We start from the raw sequence: 17,102 nt of genomic DNA on the forward strand, positions 1-17,102 counted from the left end.
TCTCATGAATATTTTCTTCCCTACGTTTTTTCCAAGTGTATGATTCTAGCGACAGAGAGGGGTAGAGTCTGGAAAATTTGCCAATTCTTCTTATCTCGCTCATTCACACACCGATCTGTGTCAGCAGACAAACTTTTTTTCGGGCAAAAAGTTGTTGGCACACTTTTCCGCAACACTTTTCTTTTTTCCTACTTTTTTGTGTTTTTTTGGGGGTGCCGTAAGGCGACGCCTACAATCATGTGTGAGTATGTGTGTGCGAAGGACAAACATGGCTGTCAAACGCCTGAAGTCCTGGCCAAGAACCAAGAAAACCACCACAGACACACATGAGTGAAAAGTTATGAACTACCCAGGGAAAAAGGCAACAGAAATTGTAACACATATGAGCGAGAGGGAGGAAATATGGATAAATCGGGGGTGACTTTCGCCCACAGTTGTTGGCCGGGTATTACTTATTGATTATTGTTTTACTTCGGCAAGGAAAAGTCAGGAAAATGGGGAGAGTGACGCATTTTCCGTGCCGTCCCTTTCGCACATTGCGTGCCCATTTAACATTCACATGCTATTCCTTTTTGCCTTTTCTGTTTTTCCTCCAGGGGAAATGTCTCATAAATATGATTTATATAGCCACACATACATATACCCCAAATAAGAGTGCATATAATTGCGTGTACAAATCTGATATAAAAAGTATGTACTTGTATTTTTATTTTGCGCCAGCTTATTAAGACCCCGAAGATCTCGTTTTCAAGAGCCCTCGCATTTTGGGCCAGTCGAGGAGGTGTCTCGGGCAGTTTCGAGTGCAGTATTAACAAAACTGCAAACCGAACGCAAACACTTGCTGCCAAAAATAAACGATATGTGTATCGTTCCACTCCCTCACTCGTTCGCCTGTTCAATCGACCATGTCAATCATATGACGGACGAAAAGCAGATTGAAAATAAAACAGAAAATAAATTCATTTGGGTTTGCCTTTTGTCTTCACAAGAGCACTGGGAAAAATTAAATGAATAAATGAAAATTAAAAAATTGTTAACACAGGAAAAATCCGGCTCGACGGACCAGATTTTAAAAACTTGTTTATTAAACCAAGAATTTTATTCCAGTAATTTTTGTTAATTTTAAAAATATTACGTTTTATTTTGTAAGTTTTGAAACGACTGTTTTTGGTTGTGTTTTTTCCCCCAGTGCATTAAGTTTGTTTTGCAATTGAAAGTCAATTGAGCAGACTTGGCTTTTTTATTCAGTTTCCTTGTGAGGCTGAATTTTGGGTAACTTTTTGCGAACCTTTTCCTGTCCTGCGGTTCCTTGATGTAAAGGCAAATTCACGCAGCTGCCCAAAAGTCTCCTTCTTCCCCTTTCAGATCCTCGCCCTTTGTTCCTGTCCCTTGCATTTTAGCAATTTGCAAATTTACAAGTTGCACACATGAGAGAAAAAGAGAAGGAGACACGCGTGCATGTTTAATATCAAATTATGAAGCGGCTTTTACCCTTTTCCGCTGCACCATACCACCCCCACCCCCCGTGAAAACCCCTGTGATTGTGCAGTTTTTGAAGTGCGTTGGCAACATTTGTATGCAAATTGCTTTTGGCGAGTGCATGTGCAACATGTTGCCTCTGTGGTTCAACAGAGTTTCTCCAGTTCTTTGGGTCTTCAGTTCTCCGGGGTTTGGGGCTCGACTTTGCCGACTGCCGTCTGCCTGCAAATAAAGAACGCATTGAGTTTTTATTAGTTTTTGATGATGCTCATAAAACGACGCGACGGCAGCGATGATAAAAATCAGTTTGCTTAAGTAAAGTGAGGCATTTAGAGGGTAGGAAGAGTTGAATTGATTGTTCGAAAGTAAGCGTTGCTAAAATGCAATAAAAATAAAGTGAGCTCACTCCTTGGCTTCTTTTGCCTTGCCTTTTGCCATTTGATGGCGTTGACAAGTGGCCAAAGTGGCGATTGGGGGGCGATGGGATGGAGAGTGTGGGTCTGTATTCCCTGGTAAATGGTGATTCAAACGATATGTTCGAGGTCGAATCTGTTTCTGGTCACTTTTTTTTGTCTGCGAGTCGATGAACCTGTGACTGCGCAGTGGAGATATACGCCTCCACCTGTGAGAAACGCTCGGGTTACTTCCATAAAACCAGCCCAAATGCACCTCCATAAACCGACGATGCAATAGTTCCGTAAACTTTTATGGAGCCTCTATTATGGAGCCCTGCCTATTGGAATTTTATGCAATAAAAGATGGAATAGACACTTAAGATCGAAAAACTTTTCCATTGTACAATTTTTATTGCTGATTTTATTTGCCTTGTAAATTTGCTATTATAAGATTTTACCCAAGGAAAAATCTATAATAAAAACACTTTTATTAGCTATTATACGAAACGTCTATAATTGTTGTTAATAACTTTAAAAATAGGTGTGCACTATAAATATGGTTTTGCTTTAATCTCACATTTATTTATGCATATATTGCTAGCTCAAAACTTAAGTTCTTAAATCATTAGAACTTTCACAAAAATCTCTGTACTTTGGGCTTAAAGACCGAACCCCATCGGTATCCTTTGGTTATTTCCAACTTCCTACTGGAGGCCAAATCAGGTTGCCCCATCATCATCAAGGACAGTTCACTGTCCCTGAACATAATGATAATGACTGCCGGCCGTGCAGGCTGCATGTCACACATCATAATAATTACGGCTATTGATGGGTCTCCTCTACCTTTCGGCCACAAGCCATAAGGTGTAAAGCAGAGGTCCCCGAGTGCCTTATAAACAATTACGTTAATAGTTCCATCGGCCATAAGAACTATAGCGTTTAATGGACTTTTAGCTAAATTAACAAAACCAACAATGGGTCGGCGGGCAGGAAAGACAGAGAGAGAGAAGGGAAAGCTAATCGCTGACCAGACGCGCCCCTCTTTTGCCTAATGACACAACATTTCATTAAAAATAATTTCACAAAACATTTGACGTATTACGTGCAATTGGCATTTGTAATGACAAAACAGCTGTATAGAGAGTCTAGTCTATGGTAGTCCTATCATCCCCATCTCTCTCGCGGGGTTTTTGTAATAATTTTGTTTGTTTTGTTGCCGCGCTTGTTACACATTTGTTTAGCTCGTTTTAGTTTATTTTTAGGTAGACAATCTTATCTCTGCGAAATCGCTGTTAAAACGTTTTTAATTTTCCAATCGCCGCGGCACAATCGCTTAATTATAGTACCTGATGCAAAAAAAAAGAAACTAAAAATATTGATTTACTTGTAGATCTCTTATCAGGCTTTTTGAGCATACAACGATTTTCCCAGAAAAACCCGTTTTGCTTAAAACAAATCTGTGGACTCCATTAGGCTTTAATTTTTTGTTTTTTCGCCAGATGCTGTCAATCAAGTGTCAGATGCAAAGCCATCAACAATATCGAATTTCTGGCCTCAGCTAACTAATTAAATTACGAGGAAAAAGCTATCTGTGCTAATCGCGATCATAATGATGTTGTTGCATTTTGCACTGGCTAAATTTAAACAAGTTGAAGTTTCTGCCGTTGCCGCTCGTAATATATTTTAATTTATGCTCGGTTGGCAATACTTTTGGCCAGGCTCGCTGGCACGCTGTAAAATTGCGCGTAAAGAAACATTAATTTAAATTTAATGAATTGAATTCCAACAGCGAGAGAGCAAAAGAGACGATGGGCTCATCACTTCACTTGGCGTTTGCAAACCCATTTTCATCAGGGTGACTCAGTGTATCTCTATGGCCATAGTTTCCTCGCTTGCCGGCGAGTTAGTAAACTATAGTCGCCTTGGCACAATAAATAAATATGTAAGGTTTCGCTGGTCGATTATGCGCATAGTGCAAGTGTTTGCCACACATTGTTTATACCAACACTTCGGCTCTATACATATATTTCTAGATATATCTGCGTATAAATAGTACAGCTGATGCATTGCACAAATGCAAATCGCACAGAAAGTTGTTTGTCATTCATAGAAAGTGTCATTGCAGTTCATTCAGGAATTGAGTAATAGCATTATCGATTCGAATTGAAATCTATTTTTTTGTGGGCACAAAATGGGAAAGATCTTATTTTTCCGAACCCTTTTTTTTTTAACCAAAATTAAGTTACTAAAAAAAATATGAAATATATAGGGCTGGTTTTAATATTTATTTGATAGTAATTAAGTTTAAATTTATAAGCTTAAAAATTAAATAAATCTATAAACACCAAAACTTTAAATTAATTACCACTAATTTAATCAGACTTAAATTGCAGATTTATTTATCTTTTATCTGCGAAAATCAATGGGTAATTCCCCTTTTTAATTGATATTATCACTTGATTGGCTCTCTCAGTAAATTAACCAGCACTCGCTCATTAAATCAAAGCAACCACAACGCTGCAGCATAATTAACAATGCAACCAAAAACTATGTACAATTAAATTAAGCCAGGCTTTGTTGCTACTGTGTGCAGTTGATGTTGTTTATGTTCCTCATGCCGCTGTTGGGCTTATCAGGCCATGCATCGCCTGTTGCAGGTTGCTAGTTGCTGGTTGCAGGTTGCAGGTTGCTAGTTGCAGGTTGCCAGTTGCAGGTATTTCCTGTCAGAGATTTTGCATAAATAATTTTTGATAATCAAAGTTTGCGACGGGCACATAAATTTAATTAGCGGCATATGTTGCATTTAATTAAGCAGTAAGCTCGCTGACTTAGTGCGTCTAACTTTTTCTGCTGCGCTGGCGGTGGTGCTTTAATTAAAATTCACACGATGTGAAATGCTCATTTCGTAGGCCAACTGCGTGCCTCGGTTCGTTTGCCATTATTGCAACGCTCTCGTATTTGTATCTCTATTTTTCTTTTTTATTTTATTTTTTCCTGCCTCCCCTTCATGATTTTGTTGCCGCTGCATTATTATTATAATTTTTCGCTGTTGTTTTGTACTTTATTTTTTTCTCCTTGTCGGTTTGCATTGCATTGCATAAGCAGCCTGTTGCTGCCGTTTTTCTAATGCAAACGCATATATGCGGCATGCATAATTAGCAGCCTCACAGATACACTCGCATTTGGGTTTTCATTTTTATTCATATTACCACCAACAATAAATTCGTAATCAAAAGGAGGGAAAAACGCATACGAGGCCGCCCGCTCAGCTCTTCTCGCTTTAATGAGCCATTAAGCTTTAGATTTCTGTGTTTAGATACGCCCCAATGTGGATGAGAATACTCGCCTATACTCGCTGCCCATTTCCTCGAATCGAATTAAGTTATTAGTAATGCTTCAGCTGGATAACTGTGTGCCAGCGCATAGAAATGTTCTCGCAGATACGGAGAAAATTCGTGGGGAAATATGGATCAGATATGGAAGATATATATACAGTATACAGTTAGGGGAAACTGTGTGCCGCGCATCTTAATGGGGAAATATGTAGCGATTCGATCGGAAAGATACATTTTATATGCGACTTTGTTTTGGTACTTGACTGATATAAAATTCAGTTCATAACTTAAAATTTATTAATACTTATAATATTTTTATTTTATTTATTTTGTGGTAGTTCTGATAGAGCTTGGAAAAATCAAAACATCTATATTATCGAATCAATATTGTCAAAATATCGAAAATATCGATAATTTTAAAGCTCTTCTGATTGTTTTTACTAAAAATCATTTTAATTACTTTACTTAGATGCCTTTGCGAAAATGTATTTTATGATACTCCAAGTTCTCTTTCCAGCTTGTCACTCGACCAACTGACAGCCATTTAATCCAAAGCAATCAGGCTGACAGCCCAGAGAACTTCATTAAATATTTCGCCACAATTACGGGCGGCAAAAAAAAGGGAAAAAATTTGGAAAATATTTTATCGCTTGATATTCAACTGTCAAACTCTGCTTTTACCCCCCGCTTCACGCCCATTTCAGCACTCTCTGTGTTTGTTTTAGTTAATTTTAGGTCGAAAAATATGTTGCATGTGAAGATTTCTGCACAAACAGGGACTGGAAAAAAAGTAATAATAAAATAATCAACAACAGAACATGAATAGTATTACAAATAGCAGTTAGACAAAGTAAACAAACGCGGGGGGCGGTGAAAAAAAATACCAGGCAGACGGTCTGACGACAACTGACATGTGAGTGTAAAAAGTATCTGTGTGAGCTATTCCATACGCGAGTGTGGGTATCTGTGAAAGTCGTGCAAACTAACTGTCAGACTGATAGATAGACGTTCTGAACCAGAGCAGCAGCAGCACTAGCAACTACATAGGGATAGCGATAGGGAGAGGTGCTGAGAGGGCACTTTCAGACAACAGACAAACAAATAATAATAAAATAATAATTGTTTGTCAACATTCGTTTAGCATGTGGTCTGGTCCCTGGCCCATACGAATATGTACACCGAGAAAACAGATGGCGTTCTCGAAAGTTGTTAACTTAAGAGTGATTTATGTCTTGATAACTATTATGAGATAATATTAAACGTGCTTGATCCAGATAAAGTTATTATAACTGGGCTAAACATGCTTGATGTTATCTTAAGATTTATAGATACATATTTAGTCTGTTTTCTAAAAACTAAAAAAAAAATATAATTTAGATCTAATACTCTTAAATTTGCATTGATGTATTTTATTTGTTTTTTTGATAACGCTTGTTCCTTAATATTTTGTATATATATTTTTGGTGCTTTGATTTTTTTTTGACAAAAGTTTTACCTTGATATTTGATTCTATATTTTTTATTATTTGCCTTTTTATACCGTTTGATCTCGCAGTGTATGGATAAAAAAGCGGCAGAAAAAATAGAAAGAGAACTGAGAAGAGCTGAGCATGTGGGAAAAGGGGTGTAGTTGTTACAATTGACAATTGTCTGCATTTTGGCATGAAATGTCATATATAGAGTTGTGGTAGATGGCATGCTTTCCATTTAAACTGCGTTTTGTGGTCGGGAAAAAGGTGAATGCCACATGGAATGGGGAACGGAGAATGGGGGATGGGGCAGTGGACGTGCAATCGTCATGTTGGAAATTTCAGTTTCAACTGGCAGTCAGCACGTCATTTGCTTATTCAATTTCATGACACATGAATGAATGTTGCGTGTGCCTCGAACCTAGAATAATCATTCTCCCACCAATGCCAACGAAAAAAACGAATGCGACACCAGCAACTCTGCGATAATTGATGATAAATGTTGTATAATTTGACAAACCCAACTAACAAAAACTATACCTAACCCAACAAACCCAAAGGCAAAGAAAACCCCGCGGAGAAAAAGTGTAGTGCCACCGGCAATTATCGCTTAAAAAGCATTTCCAAATAATTACACCACCAAACGGAAATTCTAACGCAAAACAGCCAAGAAATGGTATGACAGAAAGAATTATTATTATAATATGCAGTTTAAAGCATATTTCACCTCGGCCTTTTAGATGGGTGGGCGTGGCTGGGGCGTAATAATGGGAATAATATGCATATGGAATATGGGATAGGTGGCGCTCTACAGTGCGTTTCAAGAACATAAGATGTCTCGGAACATTACCATATAGAAATATTTAAAAAAAAATAGTTAGGAAACCTTGTAAAATAATTATGTATAATTTATTTTGGAATTACTGGAAAAAAATATTTTTAAAGATCTTTTTAAATATGACTTGCGCTGTACAGGGGGATCGTTGGTCACTTGGGTCACTTGACCTGTTTTCAGCAGGGTTCGAGGGGCTCGGGTGCGGCCACGCCCACCTTCTATCAATGAGCTATTATTAAAATTACGCATACGCCATGTTTCATTGATTCATTTCGCTTCGGTGTTTATTTTCTTTTATTTTAAATCGCAATTTATAAATACATTTAAAGGCAAGAAACGAGAGCAGAGTGAGAGAGAGAGTGTCGATGAGTAATTGCCTCATAAAAATTATGTGGAAATTAATTTTTAGTGTTCCTTTTTTCTAAGCATTGCATTTTGTTTCTCTTTTCGAACGACCGGTGGCCATATCTCTCCACGTATTTTGTTTCTGCCACCGCCGTCTTTCCTCGCTCTGTTCTTGGTGTCTATTTTTAAAAGTGGCCAACCGAAAATATTGAAATATGAATGCAGTCGCTGCATCTTGTTCCCCATTTTCCCCTTCCTCTTCAGCAGCAGCAGGCACTTGTCGTTCGTTCCACCTGCCAAAAAATTTATGAAAAATCCCCACAGCACGCCTGACACTTTTAGCCCTAACCGCCTGGATCCCCTATGTACACAGAAAAAAATGCTGGAATTTTGTATTTCAAACTTATCCTAAGTAAAAAATAAGAGATAGTTATTATTGTGATTTTTAAAAAATAGTAAATAATTTTAATTAGCAATTTTAGTTGACCTTAAAAAGTTATAAAAATATCCATATTATCAAAATAATATATGCAGAAAAAAAAAACTGGCCTAGCAATTTTTATTTAATTTAAACAGTTTTAAAAATATTTGTATTATAAAAATATATTCTTTAAAGCTTTTTATTAAATCTAAATTATTTTTCTCTGTGCACTCGTGTTGATATTTTTGGCTGCCTTCAAAGTCGTCCGCGTGTTACGTATTAAAATTAGTATGCAATATTTTTGTTCCAAATGAGGGCCTGAACGAGAGAGAGAGAGAGAGCGAGAGGGATCGAAAGCGGTACAGAAGTTCATGTTGCGCTTTTCCCCTTTTTCCTGCCACCCACCGCCCCCAAACTTTCCCTTCCACGTACCGCCTGCGTTTATTTTTGAAGTGTTGAAAATAAACCGTAAATAATCGCGTCGCTCGGTCGGTCGGGCAGCTTTACAATCAATTCACTTGCACACACGTCCGTCTATATATACCGATGGATATGAGTATGCACGTCTATATGGGCCTTCATAAGTATCTGTGTTTATATTTATAACAAGTTGCTTGCACCCGTCCAACAAAGCAGAAGCGAAAAAAGCAAAAAAAATAAAACAAAAAAATCACAAAAATAAAATAAAGCAGAAGCAGCGAGGCAACAAATTTAAAAATTATTGGTAATAAAAATCCACCTTCACTACCCTCTCCTCGCATTATGCCTCGTAAAATCTGGATATTTAATATATGTTTTGAGTGCGCCATGCTTTTGTGTGACTTTAAATATTTAAAAATGAATTATATAAAAATGCATAAGTTAGCGTTTAAGTGATCACAAATCTGACATTTAGCTGCCCCGCCTCCGATGCTTTTTTCTCAGCAGGGGGTGCTGACGACCCCCAATATGGTCGCGATGATTAACCCAAAGATGGGTTTTATACTCATGCAATTAGCTTTTTATTGGGTGGTTTTATTGGGAGCAAAATATGAGCATCATACGATATTTCGTTAGAGAGGATTTCAGGTGCCCGATGGCAACACTGATTGCTACTAATGAGGGTTATAAACTTTTTGGGGAGTGTCATAGATTTTTATAGGTTTTTCGGTTATTAAAACATAGAACTGCTTGTTTATATTTATTTTTCCGAAACAAAGGAAACCTAATTTGAACACATCAACACATTCTTAATTATGCAAATAGGGCATATGAAATTTATAGAATTTTAATTAAAGAGAAAAATGAATAAAAATGTGTTTTATTTCCAAAAAAATTCCCCTCGTTTGCTTTAGCTTTTATTGAATTAAATTGGGAGTTCCGTAAACAGATGGATAGCTTCCAAGGAATCATCACACCCAAGTCCACCCATCACATCTCTTTTCTCTGACCAGTTGGCCTTTTCTGGTTGGGCATTCGGTTCTTTTATTCTTTTTATGACAAATTGTCACGAGTGCATTGATGCAAAAAACTTAAATGAAGCGACATGCTGTTGAAATGTCCGAACCGCCTTTTGGCCCTAGACATTGCATGGGCTGCAGATACGGATACACAGATACGGGAGGAATACAGAACAACTACAGAGTTGCGTGCACTTGCAGATACTCGAGCTGTGTATCTTTCGGGTTGTGTGTGCCCTGTTCGTCATATCAACACAAGAGAGCACAACAATGCGACCGGGCCACCACTCGGTATGTGGCGACTTGGAAACTAATATGGGCTGGGGTGTGCTGTGCTGGGCTGGAGGACATTACCCAGAAGTGACTAAGCCCGCAGCATGGCCTAATATACCATCCCCACCGTTCCCTCATCCAAATGTCTGCGACATGCTCTCGGATTACAGGGCCAGAAGCAATTGAAAACTGAGCTTGACAGTTTTTCTTTTTCTGCTGTGTTTTATTTTCGGTTTATGAATTGCCCAAAAAACGAGAAGAAATTGAACTTGGTTCTGCCTGTGCAGTGAGAAAAAAATTTTAAAAAAGATATATTAAAAAACAATACGTATCTCTTAATCAAAAAAAAAAATTAAATCGATCTTGTGCTTTTTTTAATTTATAAAAATTTTTCAAATTCCTTATTGCATTATTAAATTAAAAATTAAAGAAGAAAAATTCTAAAACTTATTGCAGATCGGAATCGAACTCAGAACATCAAGTAGTTGAAAGAAGCTATTATTATTTGCCTTATAAAAAATATGAGGAATCATTTACGATCGTTAGTAACTTTTTCTTGTCTAACCCATTGATCAAGATCTTATATCTCCGACAATAAAATATATTTCTTCAATATTAACAAAAGAAAAGTTTTTTCTCCGTGCTCGGGCCCCCATCTCTCTATATTTTTTTGGGTTATTTTGGGTTTTGTTGTGTAGCTGCTTACCGTTAGAACGGAGTCTGGCTTTGTCTGGGCATTTGTGGGTCTTCCTGGAACTGTAAGCAATATGCTCGAAAGGGTTTTTCTGGGAGGGAGTATCGGTGATCGGTGGAGTGACGTTGGACGGTGGAGTGGAGCAATTAAATGTGCAACCAGAAATGGCAAGAAACGAAGCGAACTCTTTGTTGCAATAATTCAATTAGCACTCTTTCGGTTTCGTTTCGTTTCATAAATGTATTAGCTGGGATCTGTAATTTCCCCCACGTTCGCTCGCTCGCCTCTTTCTTTATTTTTTTAATTAATGTGCAGTTATCATGCAACCCGATTAACAGTCGAGTGCTGCCGCTGCCGATGCCGCTGGCTTTTGCCGCTCAGTAATTGCAACTTGTTTGTTATTTGTTATTTTGTAGTCCAAGTCAGCAGTCAGCAGTCGCCTGCCTGTCACTGACTCTGTTCTTGTTGTTGTTATCTGCCAGGAATGCTAATTATAAGATTAGCGCCGTAGCCCAATCTATGCTCCACTCGTATGGCATATATTATTTATATATGTACATATATGTATATTCCCCGTCTTTTGGTCGTTGGCACAGTGAGGTGTATGTGTATTTGGGTGTCTGCCTATCTCTGTATCTTTGTATCTCCATCTGCGGCACTCGGGTGATAGCGAACACGCACATGACACTTGACAATGTCGCTGGAGGATTCCGGCGGAGATTGTTGGTGAAGGTTGTTCGCTGTGTAGGTTTTCTTGTTTTAGTTGTACATTTTCTACGAGTTGTCTTAATTTTTCTCTTTTTTTATATGTTGTGTACCGTTTGGATGTTAATGGATGTTGGGGTCTTGGGAAGGGAATACCTGTGGTGTTATAAGTTTGATGATCAGAATTGTTGTAATGTTGTTGAAACTGTTAGTGTAAATTATTTTTTGCACAAAACTGTGTTTTTCAAATTTTTTTTATATATGACTAATTGTTATTTGTTTTTTCAATTGATTGTTCTATTGCAGTGTTATTGAAGTTGTTGAAACAATAATAAATGTTGGTGAATGTTTACTTTTAAATCAAAAATTCCTCCTATTTCTCTAAAATCGCCCCTTTTTTGTGGTTTTAGGTCTACGATTGCTCATAACTTTCACACTTTTCTCACTGGATATTATGATTTTCTGAATGAATTTTAAATAATGTTTTGGAAGCCAGGCCTCATCTTGAACCTGTTCTAATGCCCAAAAAGTTTCCCATAATCTGCTGAAAGTCCGACCACAGCTCAGCATTTCGTATGCGGTTGATCGTAATAATCATATTTTTCAGAATTCTTAGCTTGGCAATTGTGTTGTTTTATTTTTTTCGTCTGTGCCTTTTGTTATCAGCATCAGTTGGCTGTTGGCTCCTCAGCTCACAGCCACATCATCAGCAGCTCAGGCCGCAGAAACGATGCATCAGGCGCATATGCATTCCCATCACATACAGAGTACAGAGTACATAGACGTAGGTACGGATACTTGTGGATGGACTCGTTTGTATCCGAGGGTATGTATGTATGCTCTCCCTGTTTCGTATCTGTCGTGTGCATCTCTTGAACTATCAATTTAAATGTCAGTTTAAATTGTAGAATTTTTCATTTCGTGGACTTCGTGCATGAAAACTATAAAAATGTTTTCATTGTTTTTTCTCTGCCTCTCTCTTTGTGTTTTTGAGAACTTGCTTAGAGAAGGTTAAGGAACATAGCCGGGCCATAAGGTGTGCTTACGTATATGTACAGCGGTGGTTAAAATAATAGTAGGGCTAATATGATTTTATGAAAACATTTTTAAGATCGCCATAAATAAAAGTCAAACTTTTGCTACCGGTGTTTGTTTATAGCTACCCAACACGATGTAATACGATCATATTACTAAAATATGATTTTATAAATCAGTTGTAAGAAAGTCTTAAGTAAAAGAAATTCTACCTACTAATTAATGTACTGTTTTTTGTTTTTTATTGGCTCTAAACACGATTTCCTTATAAATATAAATGAAAATGGAAAATTCTAATATGCTTTTGGTCCCTATTACTTTAAGCTGTGCTGTTCCTGCCCATATATGTGTGTTGGTATAGAGATGTTTTGGCGATATGCCCCGGCCCAGCGATCCAAAGACCGAGACTGCAGTTCTGATTCAACTGCGAGACTCCTACTCCAAAACTCCGACTCTTTTCGTGTGTGACTTGTTTTAGATTTCTGCTCGAATGGGAGCTGGGGCTGCCTTTCAGCATTTGACAGCAGCTGTCAAAAAACGAAACTTGAAAGGAGAACCGACCTCGGGGGCCCGGGCCCAAAAGACTGAGCCCTCAGATCCAAAGTAAAAGTTGCAATATGTTTGTTTTGTTTCGTAAGTTGCCTGGCCTGGCCTGGCCTTTTTTGGCCAAGTTTCTCCGTTACCTTGCTTTTCTTACCTTGTTTTCGGGGGCCCCAGAAGGCGTCGTAGTGATTTTCCCCTACAAATAGAAGAAGGGGAGAAGAAGATATTAGTTGGGAATTTCGGTTATTTTCTTGGGTTGAAGAGGGAAAACTTAGTTTCTACTCGCCAACGAGATATAAATGGATCCATTAAACGAACAAATATTTTTATCGAGCTTCAAACAAATCGAAAACATTCGTCGGACAGACATGGCCCATTAATTTAACATCTCATCTCTCGCCAAAGAGGAGTCTGTCTTGAATTTATGAGCCCCCAATCTGGTTTCCATTGCGACGATAATTATAATTCAGCTTTGTTTTGCCAATTTTAATATCTGACACTAATTGCCGCCACCGTTTTTGGCTCGAATCGATGCGATAATTGGTTGTGACTGGCCATCAATGGCCCGAATTAACTTGTTTACAATTAAAGTGTCATTAAGTCATTATCTATTGTGCGAAGTCTTGTTTCCTTGTTATTGTTATTTTTTTTGGCAATTTTTGCAAAGCGCCCTTGACACGAGGCCAGGGTTTTAGGGTCCCGAATACGGGGTTCTCCGGGTTTCGAGAGTGCCAAAGTCAATATGGGTTCGGCCCGTACACTCTCATGTGTCGAAAGGCGAAAGCAACCCCTGTCCTCTGTTGTTGCCATTTCAAATTGCCAATTATCGATGAATTTGCAAAAACACAAACAGACAGACAGTCGAAAGGGGCGCGGCTGCCTTGCAGCTTAAGCGGCTCTATATCTCCTTCTATATCCCTTTCCCTTTTCCTTTTCCTCTGCCTTTGCCTTTCACAATCCCCAGGTCCTGTCAATATTTTGCTAGCTCATTTTTTTGCATTAGGGTTGGGTCTTCCTTTCTGTTTGTGTGCTGAATTATGCAAATCAAATGGCACATATCGATGTCGGTTGCAATATTATTGCTGCAATTCAGCAGTTTAACCCCCTTTCAAAATGCAATCAACGTTTCCTGAGCGATTCGAGGAGGGGCTGTCTGTCCATTCAATTCAAGGCGAGCAAATAGAAAAGTTGCAATAAATCCTGCAAAAGGATTACAGCTTGATTTGGTGAATTTGGAATTTAATTTCGTTGACAGGTTTCTTTGAGGTATTGACTCTCCCATTAAAAAGTTTCATTTTATTTCAATAACAAGGATTAAATATTTAATTGGCAAAAGGTATTTTAAGCTTTTCTTTATTTTAAGCGAATTTGAGAAACAAAAGTTAATTCTTTTTGTAAACGTTTTGATATTTAGAACTAAAATAAAAGTTTTAAAAACTAATAAAAATTTAATAAAGCCGTAAAAATTATTTTTAAAAATTATAACGGGGCTTAAAAATATTCAGAACATAATTTCAGGATACATGGAAGGGTCTTTCTAATTTAAATCTATTTTTGGTACATCTTTTATTGACATTTTTTCTTTAATTTATTTTGGGTTATTTATTTACTCATTTCACTCCGAATTTCCATAATAATTTTCCCATATTTTCCCTAGCCAAAAACCGTTAGAAAAGCGTGAAAAAAACGTGTTTTGCCTTCGCCCTATTTAATCTCTTCCTTGGCCCGCCGACTGATTTTGAAATCGGAGACCAACGGCAGCTGGTTGAACGGCGATACCGCCACGCCCAAAGATTTACATATGACTGCGCCTGTCAATTGCCATTAAGCAGCCAGCGAAACTTTGGAGAAGAAATCAGAAGAATACAAAACAAAAAAAAAATCGGTTTTCTTAATAGATTGTTTTTTATAGATTTTTCTCGGGGACTTGAAAGGCGGCGGCGCGGCGCGAATCGAATTGAATGGTAATGAAAGGAAACCCTAAGCAAACAGGCCAAGTCCTTTCGTTTTTTATTTTCTTCAAGAAAAGAGTGAGAATTAATTCAGCAGTAAATACAATTTGGAAGAATAGGGAGGGAATGAGAGTTGCGGCTGCTGCTATTTAACATTCAAATTACAAATCCTTTTTTTTTCGTATGACGAGTGACGAGGAAGGGTTCGAACTTCGAAGCAGAACAAATCGTTTTTGCCCCTGAAAATATTCCTCTACTCATTGACTTCAGCCGCTCGAGCTGATGTCAGCATCCTCATGATGATGATGATAATGATGAACCCTCGTCCTGAGGTCCTTGTCTGTATTTGGGATGCAACTCATTTGAATATCTATCTCTGTGCGTATCTTTCGAGTCTTGGGCAAATGCGTGAGAAAATTGTCAGCATATTGATTCGATGATTATCAACAGTTATGCGCATATTTAATTGTCCTGTCCCCGCGGAATTTATTTGAATTTGTTGCATTTGCATTTGCATGCGCAGTTTGAGCTAAGTTGAAGTGCAAATATGTATCGAGAGGCTGGGCTCCGTTTAAATATTTGAACAGCTTTTGGCTGATTGACAAGCCGCAAATTTTCACTCACTGCCCATTTGTCCATTCAGGCAGATGTTTCCTTTGCTGGAATTCCGGGTACACCTCTGCTGATTAGATGCGTAATTAGGCGTGGCGCGGTTTTGTAGCCTTCGCCTCTGACCTTAAAAAAGGATCAAATGGTCTCTCTGCACACGCTGCTATCTAATTTTCTTTTTTTCTCCCACTCTCTTTTCGCCTTTTTCCGTTCTGCGTTCTCCTTTCCCTGGGCTTTTTCGCCGCTTTTCCCACCCGCTGCTTGCTTTTTGGCACCCAACAAATTGGGGAGTTGCTCTCCATGCGGAGAAACGCCAACGTGATGGATGTCGTCCCACTAGGACGCAACAAAACATGGGAAACCTCAGCCCAGGGCACTCGAAAAAATATAGTTTAGTTCTTGAAATATTTATAAATATATGAAATTCTTTGATTTCATATAAAACAAAATTTCAGAAATTAATTTAGCTGATTTAGTATTGCAGTAATATATTTTAAAACGTTTTACTTTCAATATCTTTGATTAAACAAAAATCAGGTGTAAAATTAAAAATTAAATTTTAGATTTTCATGATTTTCCTACATATTTTTTTCCCAGTGCACAGCTAAATTCCTAAACCAGACCGAAAGTTCCCTGTTTGGCTGCTTGTGGCATGCTCACTTGTTTGGCTCTTTTAGCCCCGGCATTAATCAGTCGGTGGTGCGTCTGACATTGCCAGAGAAAGGAGAGAGAAATAGAGAAATAGACACCCGAGAAACAGAGAAAAGTGGCGGAGAAGCGGAAGGGTGCACGTCGGAGGGATCTACTTATTATTTCACTGTAATTAATAAAGATTAAACGTTGTGACACGGCTAGACTGACTAGAATAACGCTCCCTTCCGAGGGGCTGGGCTGTGGAGGCTCTCTAGTTGCTCTGCTCTGTAATTTTCAGCATTTTCTCGTTAGTACTTGCCTGATTTGTCCTGCTCGTGACAGTTGCCATATTTAAGCGAATAACAAGCGGCCGAAGATTAATGGCCAGAAGTCTGCTTAAAGTTATAAGAAATACATTAAAAAACTTCCAAATGTTTAGAGTTTCTAAAAAAAACGATTTTTCCATTTAAAAAATTTGCTCTCAACCATAAATATCCAGTGATCCCATAAAAGCAACATAAAAACGTATTATGTAGATCATAAATTTTCAGCTGAGAGATCACAGCTCTGATCTTTTATGCATTTCATGACGGGATCAGTTTTCAGTTTTTTTAGCCACAGTTTCGGTTTTTTTTCTCTTCAGCTTGCATAAAATTTGATAAACAAACTAATAAACATAAACTAAGATTAATGCATTCATATATCACTCATTGAACTCAAATTTGGGTCATCAAGTGCAGTCGGTCTGTCAGTTTTTTCCCTCCGCCTATGTCGGGGCTATTTGTATTTGTATCTATGTTGGCGAGGGTGCCCCAATCGTACTTATGCTTAATTGCACTGGTAATTAATAATGTTATTTATTAGACAAACATGGGCTGCTTCTCTTTGCCTGGATGACCTCACCAGAAAAAAATTGTGTGCGCCGGCACGGCAAGAAAAAA

At 38.1% G+C, this 17,102-nt stretch overlaps 1 long non-coding RNA gene across 2 annotated transcripts in view; it reads right to left on the reverse strand.

The window, feature by feature from the left end:
- Positions 1 to 1,133: 1,133 nt before the first annotated feature.
- Positions 1,134 to 17,102, reverse strand: part of LOC108062234 (uncharacterized) — a 34,637-nt gene continuing 18,668 nt past the window's right edge. For both annotated transcript variants that reach the window (XR_011418525.1, XR_001770162.3), the window contains exons 2-3: positions 13,122 to 13,163; positions 1,134 to 1,701 (exon numbers count right to left, since the gene is read on the reverse strand). This is a non-coding gene — a long non-coding RNA (uncharacterized lncRNA). The remainder of the gene's footprint in view (positions 1,702 to 13,121; positions 13,164 to 17,102) is intronic.

This window comes from Drosophila takahashii, chromosome 3L, assembly GCF_030179915.1.
Source record: "Drosophila takahashii strain IR98-3 E-12201 chromosome 3L, DtakHiC1v2, whole genome shotgun sequence".
Lineage (NCBI taxonomy): Eukaryota > Metazoa > Arthropoda > Insecta > Diptera > Drosophilidae > Drosophila > Drosophila takahashii.